The following is a 12,910-nucleotide window of genomic DNA, read 5'->3' as shown; positions in this document are numbered from 1 at the left end:
CACCATAATTACATATCTGCTATCATGCAAGAGGGTCCGAATACGTATCCGTGTGTTCGAATCCTAATGCTCGAGAAATGAGAAGTAAACACCATAATTGCATATCTGCCATCAAGCAAGAGGGTCCGTATAAGTGTCCGATTGTTCGAATCCTAATGCTCGAGAAATGGCAAATAAACACCATAATTACATATCTGCCATCATGCAAGAGGGTCCGAATAAGTGTCCAAATGTTCAAATCCTAATGGACGAGAAATGACAACTAAACAACAGAATTACATATCTGCCGTCATGCAAGAGGGTCCGAATAAGTGTGCAAGTGTTTAAACCCTAATGCATAAGAAATGGCAAGTGAACACTATAATTACATCTCTGCCATCATGCATGAGGGTCCGAAAAGGTGTCCGAGTGTTCGAATCCTAATGCTCGAGAAATGCCAAGTAAACACCTTAATTACATATCTGCCATCATGCAAGAGGGTCCGAATAAGTGTTCGAGTGTTTAAACCCTAATACATGAGAAATGGGAAATAAACACCATAATTACATATCTGCCATCATGCAAGAGGGTCCAAATATGTGTCCGAGTGTTTGAATCCTAATGCTCGAGAAATGGCAAGTAAACACCATAATTACATATCTGCTATCATGCAAGAGGGTCCGAATAAGTGTCTGAGATTTAGAATCCTAATGCTCGAGAAATGGCAAGTAAACACGAGAATTAGATATCTGCCAGCATGCGAGGGGGTCCGAATAAGTGGCTGAGTGTTTAAACCCTAATTACATATCTGCCATCATGGAAGAGGGTCCGAACAAGTGTTCGAGTGTTTAAACCCTAATACATGAGAAATGGAAAACAAACACCATAATTACATATCTGCCATCATGCGAGAGGGTCCGAATAGGTGTCCGAGTGTTCGAATCCTAATGCTCGAGAACTGGCAAGTAACACCATAATTACATATCTGTCATCGTGCAAGAGGGTCCGAATAAGTGTCTGAATGTGCGAGTCCTAATGCTCGAGAAATGGCAAGTAAACACCATAATTGCATATCTGCCATCACGCAAGAGGGTCCGAATAAGTGTTCGAGTGTTTAAACCGTAATGCATGATCAATGGCAAATAAACACCATAATCACATCTTGCCATCATGCAAGAGGGTCCGAATAAGTTTCCGAGTGATTAAACTCTAATGCATGAGAAATGGCAAGTAAACACCATAATTACATATCTGCCATCATGCAAGAGGGTCTGAATAAGTGTCCAAGTGTTTAAGCCCTAATGCATGAGAAATGGCAAACAAACACCATAATTACATATCTGTCGTCATGTAAGAGGGTCCGAAATAGTGTCCGAGTGTTCTAATCCTAATGATCGAGAAATGGCAAGTAAACACCATAATTACATATCTGCCATCATGCAAGAGGGTCCGAAAAAGTGTTCGAGTGTTTAAAGCCTAATGCATGAGAAATGGCAAATAAACACCATAATTACATTTCTGCCGTCATGCAAGAGGGTTCGAATAAGTGTCCGAGTGTTCGAATCCTAATGCTCGAGAAATGCCAAGTAAACACCATAATTACATATCTACCATCATGCAAGAGGGTCCGAAGAAGTGTCCGAGTGTTTAAACCCTAATGCATGAGAAATGGCAAATAAACACCATAATTACATATCGGCTATCATGCAAGAAGGTCCGAATACGTGTCCGAGTGTTCGAATCCTAATGCTCGAGAAATGAGAAGTAAACACCATAATTACATATCTGCCATCAAGCAAGAGGGTCCGCATAAGTGGCCGACTGTTCGAATCCTAATGCTCGTGAAATGGCAAGTAAACACCATAATTACATTTCTGCCATCATGCAAGTGGGTCCGAATAAGAGTCCAAATGTTCAAATCCTAATGGTCGAGAAATGACAACTAAACAACAGAATTACATATCTGCCGTCATGCAACAAGGTCCGAATAAGTGTGCGAGTGTTTAGACCCTAATCCATAAGAAATGGAAAATAAACACTATAATTACATCTCTGCCATCTTGCATGAGGGTCCCAAAAGGGGTCCGAGTGTTCGAATCCAAATGCTCGAGAAATGCCAAATAAACACCATAATTACATATCTGCCATCATGCAAGAGGGTCCGAATAACTGTTCGAGTGTTTAAACCCTAATGCATGAGAAATGGGAAATAAACACCATAATTACATATCTGCCATCAGGCAAGAGGGCCCGAATAACTGTTCGAGTGTTTAAACCCTAATGAATGAGAAATGGGAAATAAACACCATAATTACATACCTGCCACCATGCAAGAGGGTCCAAATAAGTGTCCGAGTGTTCGAATCCTAATGCTCGAGAAATGGGAGGTAAACACCATAATTGAATCTCTGCCATCATGCGAGAGGGTCCGAATAAGTGTCTGGGTGTTCGAATCCTAATGCTCGAGAAATGGCAAGTAAACACCATAATTACACATCTGCCATCATGTAAGAGGGTCCGAATAAGTGTTCGAGTGTTAAAACCCTAATGCATGAGAAATGGCAAATAAACACCATAATTACATATCTGCCATCATGCAAGAGGGTCCAAATAAGTGTCTGAGTGTTCGAATCCTAATGCTCGAGAAATGGCAAGTAAACACCATAATTACATCTCTGTCATCATGCGAGAAGGTCCGAATAAGTGTCTGAGTGTTCGAATCATAATGCTCGAGTAATGGCAAGTAAACACCATAATTACATATCTGCAATCATGGAAGAGGGTCTGAATAAGTGCCCAACAGTTTAAACCCCAATGCATGAGAAATGGCAAATCAACACCATAATTACGTATCTGCCATCATGGAAGGGGGTCCGAATAAGTGTCCGATTGTTCGAATCCTAATGCTCGAGAAATGGCAAGTAAACAGCATAATTACATATTTTCCATCATGAAAGAGGGTCCGAATAAGTGTCCGACTGTTCGAATCATAATGCTCGAGAAATGGCAAGTAAACACCATAATTACATATCTGCCATCATGCAAGAGGGTCCGAATAAGTGTCGAGTTTTTAAACCCTAATGCATGAGAAATGGCAAGTAAACACCATAATTACATATTTGCCATCATGCAAGGGGGTCCAAATAACTGTCCGACTGTTCGAATCCTAATTCTCGAGAAATGGCAAGTAAACACCATAATTACATATTTGCCATCATGCAAGAGGGTCCGAATAAGTGTTCGAGTTTTTAAACCCTAATGCATGAGAAATGTCAAATAAACACCATAATTACATATCTGCCATCGTGCAAGAGCTTCCGAATAAGTGTCCGAGTGTTCGAATCCTAATGCTCGAGAAATGGCAAGTAACACCATAATTACATGTCTTCCATCATGCAAAAGGGTCTGAATAAGTGTTTGAGTGTATGAATCTTAATGCTCGAGAAATGGCAAGTAAACATCATAATTACATTTCAGCCATCATGCAAGAGGGTCCGAATAAGTGTCTGACTGTTCGAATCCTAAAGCTCGAGAAATGGCAAGTAAACACCATAATTACATATCTGCCATCATGCAAGAGGGTCCGAATATGTGTTCGAGTGTTTAAACCCTAATGCATGAGAAATGGCAAATAAACACCATAATTAGATTTCTGTCATCATGCAAGAGGGTCCAAATAAGTGTCCGAGTGTTCGAATCCTAATGCTCGAGAAATGGCATGAAAACACCACAAATACATTCCGGCAATCATGCTAGGGGGTCCGAATAAGTGTCCCAGTGTTCGAATCCTAATGCTCGAGAAATGACAAGTAAACACCATAATTACATATCTACCATCATGCTAGAGGGTCCGAATAAGCGCCCGAGTGTTTAAACCCTAATGCATAAGAAATAGCAAATAAATACCATAATTACATCTCTGCCATCATGCAAAAGGGTCCGAAAAAGTGTCCGAGTGTTCGAATCCTAACGGTCGAGAAATGGCAAGTAAACACCATAATTACATATCTGCCATCATGCAAGAGGGTCCGAATAAGTGTTCGAGTGTTTAAACCCTAATGCATGAGAAATGGCAAATGAACACCATAATTACATAGTTGCCATCATGGAAGAGGGTCCGAATAAGTGTCCTAGTGTTTAAACCCAAATGCATGAGGAATGGAAAATAAACACCATAATTACATATCTGTCATCATGGAAGAGGGTCCGAATAAGTGTCCGAGTGTTCGAATCCAAATGCTCGAGAAATGGCAAGTAAACACCACAATTACATATTAGCCATCATGCTAGAGGGTCCGAATAGGCGTCCTAGTGTTTAAATACTAATGCATGAGAAACGACAAATAAACACCATAATTACATATCTGCCATCATGAAAGAGGGTCCGAACAAGTGTCCTAGTTTTAAACCCAAATGCGTGAAGAATGGCAAATAAACACCATAATTACATATCTGCCATCATGCAAGAGAAATGACAAGTAAATACCAGAAGTTCATATCTGCCATCACGCAAGTGGGTCTGGATAAGCGTCCGAGTGTTTTAACCCTAATGCATAAGAAATGGCAAATAAACACCATAATTACACCTCTGCCATCATGCAAAAGAGTCCGAAAAAGTGTCCGAGTGTTCGAATCCTAATGCTCGAAAGTGGCAAGTAAACACCATAATTACATATCTACCATCATGCAAGTGGATCCGAATAACTGTTCGAGTGTTTAAACCCTAATGCATGAGAATTGGCAAATAAACACCATAATTACATATCTGCCACCATGCAAGAGGGTCCAAATAAGTGTCCGAGTGTTTAAACCCTAATGCATGAGAAATGCAAAATAAACACCATAATTACGTGTCTGCCATCATGCAAGGGGGTCGGAATAAGTGTCCGAGTGTTCGAATCCTAATGCGCGAGAAATGGCAAGTAAACACCATAATTACATATTTGCCATCATGCAAGAGGGTCCGAATAAGTGTCCGACTGTTCGAATCCTAATGCTCGGGAACTGACAATTAAACACCATAATTACATAATTGCCATCATGCTAGAGGGTCCGAATAAGTGTCTGAGTGTTTAAACCCCAATGCATGAGAAATGGCAAGTAAACACCATAATAACATATATACCGTCATGCAAGAGGGTCCGAATAAGAGTCCGAGTGTTCGAATCCTAATGCTCGAGAAATGGCAATTAAACACCATAATTACATATCTGCCATCATGCCAAAGGGTCCGAATAAGTGTCCGAGTGTTCGAATCCTAATGCTCGACAAATGGCAAGTAAATACGAGAATTACATATCTGCCATCATGCGAGGGGGTCCGAATAAGTGGCCGAGTGTTTAAACCCTAAAGCAGAAGAAATAGCAAATAAACACCATAATTACATCTCTGCCATCATGCAAAAGGGTCCGAGTGTTCGAATCCTAATGGTCGAGAAATGGCAAGTAAAGACCATAATTACATATCTGCCATCATGCAAGAGGGTCCGAATAAGTGTTCGAGTGTTTAAACCCTAATGCATGAGAAATGGCAAATAAACACCATAATTACAAAGTTGCCATCATGCAAGAGGGTCCGAATAAGTGTCCTAGTGTTTAAACCCAAATGCATTAGCAACGGCAAATAAACACAATAATTACGTATCTGCCATCATGCAAGAGGGTCCAAATAAGTGTCCGAGTGTTCGAATACTAATGCTCGAGAAATGGCAAGTAAACACCATAATTACATATTTGCCATCATGCAAGAGGGTCCGAATAAGTGTCCGACTGTTCGAATCCTAATGCCCGAGAACTGACAAGTAAACAACGTAATTACATATTTGCCATCTTGCTAGAGGGTCCGAATAGGTGTCTGAGTGTTTAAACCCCAATGCATGAGAAATGGAAAGTAAACAACATAATTACATATATACCGTCATGCAAGAGGGTCCGAATAAGTGTCCGAGTGTTCGAATCCTAATGCTCGAGAAATGGCAAGTAAACAGCATAATTACATATCTGTCATCACGCAAGAGAGTCCGAATAAGTGTCCGAGTGCTCGAATCCTAATGCTCGAGAAATGGAAAGTAAACACGAGAATTACATATCTACCATCATGCGAGGGGGTCCGAATAAGTGGCCAAGTGTTTAAACCCTAATGCATAAGAAATAGCAAATAAACACCATAATTACATCTCTGCCATCATGCAAAAGGGTCCGAAAAAGTGTCCGAGTGTTCGAATCCTAATGCTCGAGAAATGGCAAGTAAATACCATAATTACATATCTGCCATCTTGCAAGAGGGTCCGAATAAGTGTTCGAGTGTTTAAACCCTAATGCATGAGAAATGGCAAATAAACACCATAATTATATAGCTGCCATCATGCAAGAGGGTCCGAATAAGTGTCCTAGTGTTTAAACCCAAATGCATGACGAATGGAAAATAAACACCATAATTACATATCTGCCATTATGCAAGAGGGCCAAATAAGTGTCCGAGTGTTTGAATCCAAATGCTCGAGAAATGGCAAGAAAATACCACAAATACATTCCTGCCATCATGCTAGAGGGTCCGAATAAGTGTCCGAGTGTTCGAATCCTAATGCTCGAGAAATGACAAGTAAACACCATAATTACATATCTGCCATCATGGTAGAGGGTCCGAATAAGTGTCCTAGTGTTTAAACCCCATTGCATGAGAAATGGCAAGTAAACACCATAATTACATATCTACCGTCATGCAAGAGGGTCCGAATAAGTGTCCGAGTGTTCGAATCCTAATGCTCGAGAAATGGCAAGTAAACACCATAATTACATATCTGCCATCAAGCAAGAGGGTCCGAATAAGTGTCCGAGTGTTCGAATCCTAATGCTCGAGAAATGGCAAGTAAACACGAGAATTACATATCTGCCATCATGCGAGGGGGTCCGAATAAGTGGCCGAGTGTTTAAAGCCTAATGCATAAGAAATAGCAAATAAACACCAAAATTACATCTCTGCCATCTTGCAAAAGGGTCCGAATAAGTGTCCGATTGTTCGAATCCTAATGCTCGAGAAATGGCAAATAAACACCATAATTACATATCTGCCATCATGCAAGAGGGTCCGAATAAGTGTTCGTGTTTTTAAACCCTAATGCACGAGAAATGGCAAATAAACACCATAATTACATATCTGCCATCATGCAAGAGGTTCCGAATAAGTGTCCGAGTGTTCGAATCCTAATGCTCGAGAAATGGCATATAACACCATAATTACATATCTGCCATCATGCAAGAGGGTCTGGATAAGTGTCTGAGTGTTCGAATCTTAGTGCTCGAGAAATGGAAAGTAAACACCATAATTACATTTCAGCCATCATGCAAGAGGGTCCGAATAAGTGCCTGACTATTCGAATCCTAAAGCTCGACAAATGGCAAGTGAAAACCATAATTGCATATCTACCATCATGCAAGAGGGTCCAAATAAGTGTCCGAGTGTTTATACCCTAATACATGGGAAATGGCAAGTAAACACCATAATTACATATCTGCTATCGTGCAAGAGGGTCGGAATAAGTGTCCGAGTGTTCGAATCCTAATGCTCGAGAAATGGCAAGTAAACACCGTAATTACATATCTGCCATCATGCAAGAGGGTCCGAATAAGTGTTCGAGTGTTTAAACCCTAATGCATGAGAAATGGCAAATAAACGCCATAATTACATATCGACCATCATGCAAGAGGGTCCAAATAAGTGGCCGAGTGTTTGAATCCTAATGCTCGAGAAATGGCAAGAAAACACCACAAATACATTCCTGCCATCATGCTAGGGGGTCCGAATAAGTGTCCCCGTGTTCGAATCCTAATGCTCGAGAAATGACAAGTAAACACCATAATTACATATCTGCCATCATGCTAGAGGGTCCGAATAAGTGTCCGAGTGTTTAAACCCCATTGCATGAGAAATTGCAAGTAAACACCATAATTACATATCTACCATCATGCAAGAGGGTCCGAATAAGTGTCCTAGTGTTTGAATCCTAATGCTCGAGAAATGGCAAGTAAACACCATAATTACATACCTGCCATCATGCAAGTTGGGTCCGAATAAGTGTCCGAGTGTTCGAATCCTAATGCTCGAGAAACGGCAAGTAAACACAAGAATTACATATCTGCCATCATACGAGGCGGTCCGAATAAGTGCCCGAGTGTTTAGACCCTAATGCATAAGAAATAGCAAATAAACACCATAATTACATCTCTGCCATCATGCAAAAGGGTCCGAAAAAGTGTCCGAGTGTTCGAATCATAATGCTCGAGAAATGGCAAGTAAACACCATAATTACATATCTGCCATCATGCAAGCGGGTCCGAATAAGTGTCCGACTGTTCGAATCCTAATGCTCGAGAACTGACAAGTAAACACCATAATTACATATTTGCCATCATTCTAGAGGGTCCGAATAAGTGTCTGATTGTTTAAACCCCAACGCATGAGAAATGGCAAATAAACACCATAATTACATATATACCGTCATGCAAGAGGGTCCGAATAAGTGTCCGAGTGTTCGAATCCTAATGCTCGAGAAATGGCAAGTAAACACCATAATTACATATCTGCCATCACGCAAGAGAGTCCGAATAAGTGTCCGATTGTTCGAATCCTAATGCTCGAGAAATGCCAAGTAAACACCATAATTACATATCTGCCATCATGCAAGGGGGTTCGAATAAGTGTCCGGGTGTTCGCATCCTAATGCTCGAGAAATGACAAGTAAACACCAGAATTACATATCTGCCACCATGCAAGAGGGTCCGAATAAGTGTCCGTGTCTTTAAACCCTAATGCATAAGAAATGAAAAATAAACACTATAATTACATCTCTGCCATCATGCAAGAGGGTCCGAAAAGTTGTCCGAGTGTTCGAATCCTAATGCTCGAGAAATGCCAAGTGAACACCATAATTACATATCTGCCATCAGGGAAGAGGGGACGAATAAGTGTCCAAGTGTTTAAACCCTAATGCATGAGAAATTGCAAATAAACACCATAATTACGTATCTGACATGATGCAATGGGGTCCAAATAAGTGTTCGAATGTTCGAATCCCAATGCTCGAGAAATGGCAAGTAAACACCATAATTACATATCTGCCATCATGCTAGAGGGTCCGAATAAGTGTCCGAGTGTTTAAACCCCAATGCAAGAGAAATGGCAAGTAAACACCACAATTACATATCTACCATCATATAAGAGGTTCCGAATCAGTGTCCGAGTGTTCGAATCCTAATGCTCGTTAAATGCCAATTAAACACCATAATTAAATATCTGCCATCATGCTAGAGGGTCTGAATAAGTGTCCGAGTGTTTAAACCCTAACGCATGAGAAATGGGAAATAAACACCATAATTACATATTTGCCATCATGCAAGCGGGTCCGAATAAGTGTCCCAGTGTTCGAATCCTAATGCTTGATAAATGACAAGTAAACACCAGAATCACATATTTGCCATCATGCAAGAGGGTCCGAATAAGTGTCCGAGTGTTTAAACCCTAATGCATATGAAATGGAAAATAAACACTATAATTACATCTCTGCCATCATGCAAGGGGGGCCGTAAAGGTGTCCGAGTGTTTGAATCCTAATGCCCGAGAAATGCCAAGTAAACACCATAATTACATATCTACCATTATGCAAACGGGTCCGAATATGTGTCTGAGTGTTCGAATCCAAATGCTCGAGAAATGGCGAGTAAACACCATAAGTACATATCTGCCATCATGCAAGAGGGTCCGAATAAGTGTCCAACTGTTCGAATCCTAATGCTCGAGAAATGGTATGTAAAAACCATAATTACAAATCTACTATCTTGCAAGAGGGTCCAAACAAGTGTCTGAGGGTTTATACCCTAATGCATGAGAAATGCCAAGTAAACACCATAATTACATCTCTGCTATCATGCAAGAGGGTCCGACTAAGTGTCTGAGTGTTTCAACCCTAATGCATGAGAAATGGCAAATAAACACCATAATTACCTATTTTCCATCATGCAAGAGGGTCCGAATAAGTGTCCGAGTGTTCGAATCCTAATGCTCTAGATATGGCAAGTAAACACCAGAATTACATATCTGCCATCTTGCAAGAGGGTCCGAATAAGTGTCCGAGTGTTTAAACCGTAATGCATAAGAAATGGAAAACAAACACTATAATTACAACTCTGCCATCGTGCAAGAGGGTCCGAAAAGGTGTCCAAGTGTTCGAATCCTAATGCTCGAGAAATGCCAAGTAAACACCATAATTACATATCTACCATCAAGTAAGAGGGTCCGAATAAGTGTCCAAGTGTTTAAACACTAATGCGTGAGAAATTGCAAATAAACACCATAATTACGTATCTTCCATGATGCAAGGGGGTCCGAATAAGTGTCCGAATGTTCGAATCCTAATGCTCGAGAAATGGCAAGTAAACACAATAATTACATATCTGCCATCATGCAAGAGGGTCCGAATAAGTGTCCGAGAGTTCGAATCCTAATGCTCGAGAAATGACAAGTAAACACCATAATTACATATCTGCCATCATGCTAGAGGGTCCGAATAAGTGTCCGAGTGTTTAAACCCCAATGCATGAGAAATGGCAAGTAAACACAATAATTACATATCTACCATCATGTAGGAGGGTCCGAATCAGTGTCCGAGTGTTCGAATCCTAATGCTCGTGAAATGGCAAGTAAACCCCATAATTACCTATCTGCCATCATGCAAGAAGGTCCGAATAAGTGTCCGAGTGTTCGAATCCTTACGCTCGAGAAATGACAAGTAAACACCATAATTACATATCTGCCATCATGCTAGAGGGTCCGAATAAGTGTCCGAGTGTTTAAAATCCAATGCATGAGAAATGGCAAGTAAACACCATAATTACATATCTACCATCATGCAAGAGGGTCCGAATAAGTGTCCGAGTGTTCGAATCCTAATGCTCGAGAAATGCCAAGTAAACACCATAATTACATATCTGCCATCATGCAAGAGGATCCGAATATGTGTCCGAGTGTTCGAATCCTAATGATTGAGAAATGACAAGGAAGCAACAGAATTACATATCTGCCATCATGAAAGAGGGTCCGAACAAGTGTCCGTTTGTTTGAACCCTAATGCATAAGAAATGGAAAATAATCACTATAATTACATCTCTGCCATCAGGCAAGGGGGTCCGAAAATGTGTCTGAGTGTTCGAATCCTAATGCTCGAGAAATGCCAAGTAAACACCATAATTACATATCTGCCATCATGCAAAGGGGTCCGAATAAGTGTCCGAGTGTTCGAATCCTAATGCTCGAGAAATGACAAGTAAACACCAGAATTACATATCTACCATCATGCAAGAAGGTCCGAATAAGTGTCCGAGTGTTTACACCCTAATGCATAAGAAATGAAAAATAAACACTATAATTACATCTCTGCCATCACGCAAGAGGGTCCGAAAAGGTGTCCGAGTGTTCGAATCCTAATGCTCGAGAAATGCCAAGTAAACACCATAATTACATATCTGTCATCAAGGAAGAGTGTCCGAATAAGTGTCCAAGTGTTTAAACCCTAATGCATGAGAAATTGCAAATAAACACCATAATTACATATCTGCCACGATGCAAGGGGGTCCGAATAAGTGTCCCAACGTTCGAATCCTAATGCCCGAGAAATGGCAAGGAAACACCGTAATTACGTATCTACCATGATGCAAGAGGGTCCGAATAAGTGTCCGAGAGTTTGAAACCTAATGCTAGAGAAATGACTAGTAAACACCATAATTACATATCTGCCATCATGCTAGAGGGTCCGAATAAGTGTCCGAGTGTTTAAGCCCCAATGCATGAGAAATGGCAAGTAAATACCATAATTACATATCTACCATCATGCAAGAGGGTCCGAATCAGTGTCCGAGTATTCGAATCCTAATGCTCGTGAAATGCCAGGTAAACACCATAATTACATATCCGCCATCATGCTAGAGGGTCTGAATAAGTGTCTGAGTGTTTAAACCCTAATGCCTGAGAAATGGCAAATAAACACCATAATTACATATCTGCCATCTTGCAAGCGGGTCCGAATAAGTGTCCGTGTGCTCGAATCCTAATGCTCGATAAATGACAAGTGAACACCTGAATCACATATCTGCCATCATGCAAGAGGGTCCGAATAAGTGTCCGAGTGTTCAAACCCTAATGCATATGAAATGGAAAATAAACACTATAATTACAACTCTGCCATCATGCAAGAGGGTCTGAAAAGGTGTCCGAGTGTTCGAATCCTAGTGCTCGAGAAATGCCAAGTGAACACCATAATTACATATCTGCCATCAAGGAAGAGGGTCCGAATAAGTGTCCAAGTGTTTAAACCCTAATGCATGACAAATGGTAAATAAACACCATAATTACGTATCTCCCATGATGCAAGGGGGTCCGAATAAGTGTCCGAATGTTCGAATCCTAATGCTGGAGAAATGACCAGGAAACACCATAATTACATATCTGCCATCATGCAAGAGGGTCCGAATAAGTGTCCGAGAGTTTGAATCCTAATGCTCGAGAAATGACAAGTAAACACCATAATTACATGTCTGCCATCATGCTAGAGGGTCCGAATAAGTGTCCGAGTATTTAAGCCCCAATGCATGAGAAATGGCAAGTAAACAGCATAATTACATATCTACCATCATGCAAGAGGGTCCGAATCAGTGTCCGTGTGTTCAAATGCTAATGGTCGTGAAATGCCAAGTAAACACTATAATTACATATCTGCCATCATGCCAGAGGGTCTGAATAAGCGTCCGAGTGTTTAAACCCTAATGCATGAGAAATGGAAAATAAACACCATAATTACGTGTCTTCCATCATGCAAGCAGGTCCGAATAAGTGTCCGAGTGTTCGAATCCTAATGCTCGATATATGACATGTTAACACCTGA

This window comes from Camellia sinensis, chromosome 12, assembly GCF_055761805.1.
Source record: "Camellia sinensis isolate YWXY chromosome 12, ASM5576180v1, whole genome shotgun sequence".
In the NCBI taxonomy this organism is placed as follows: Eukaryota; Viridiplantae; Streptophyta; class Magnoliopsida; order Ericales; family Theaceae; genus Camellia; species Camellia sinensis.
This window is presented reverse-complemented; position numbering follows the sequence as displayed.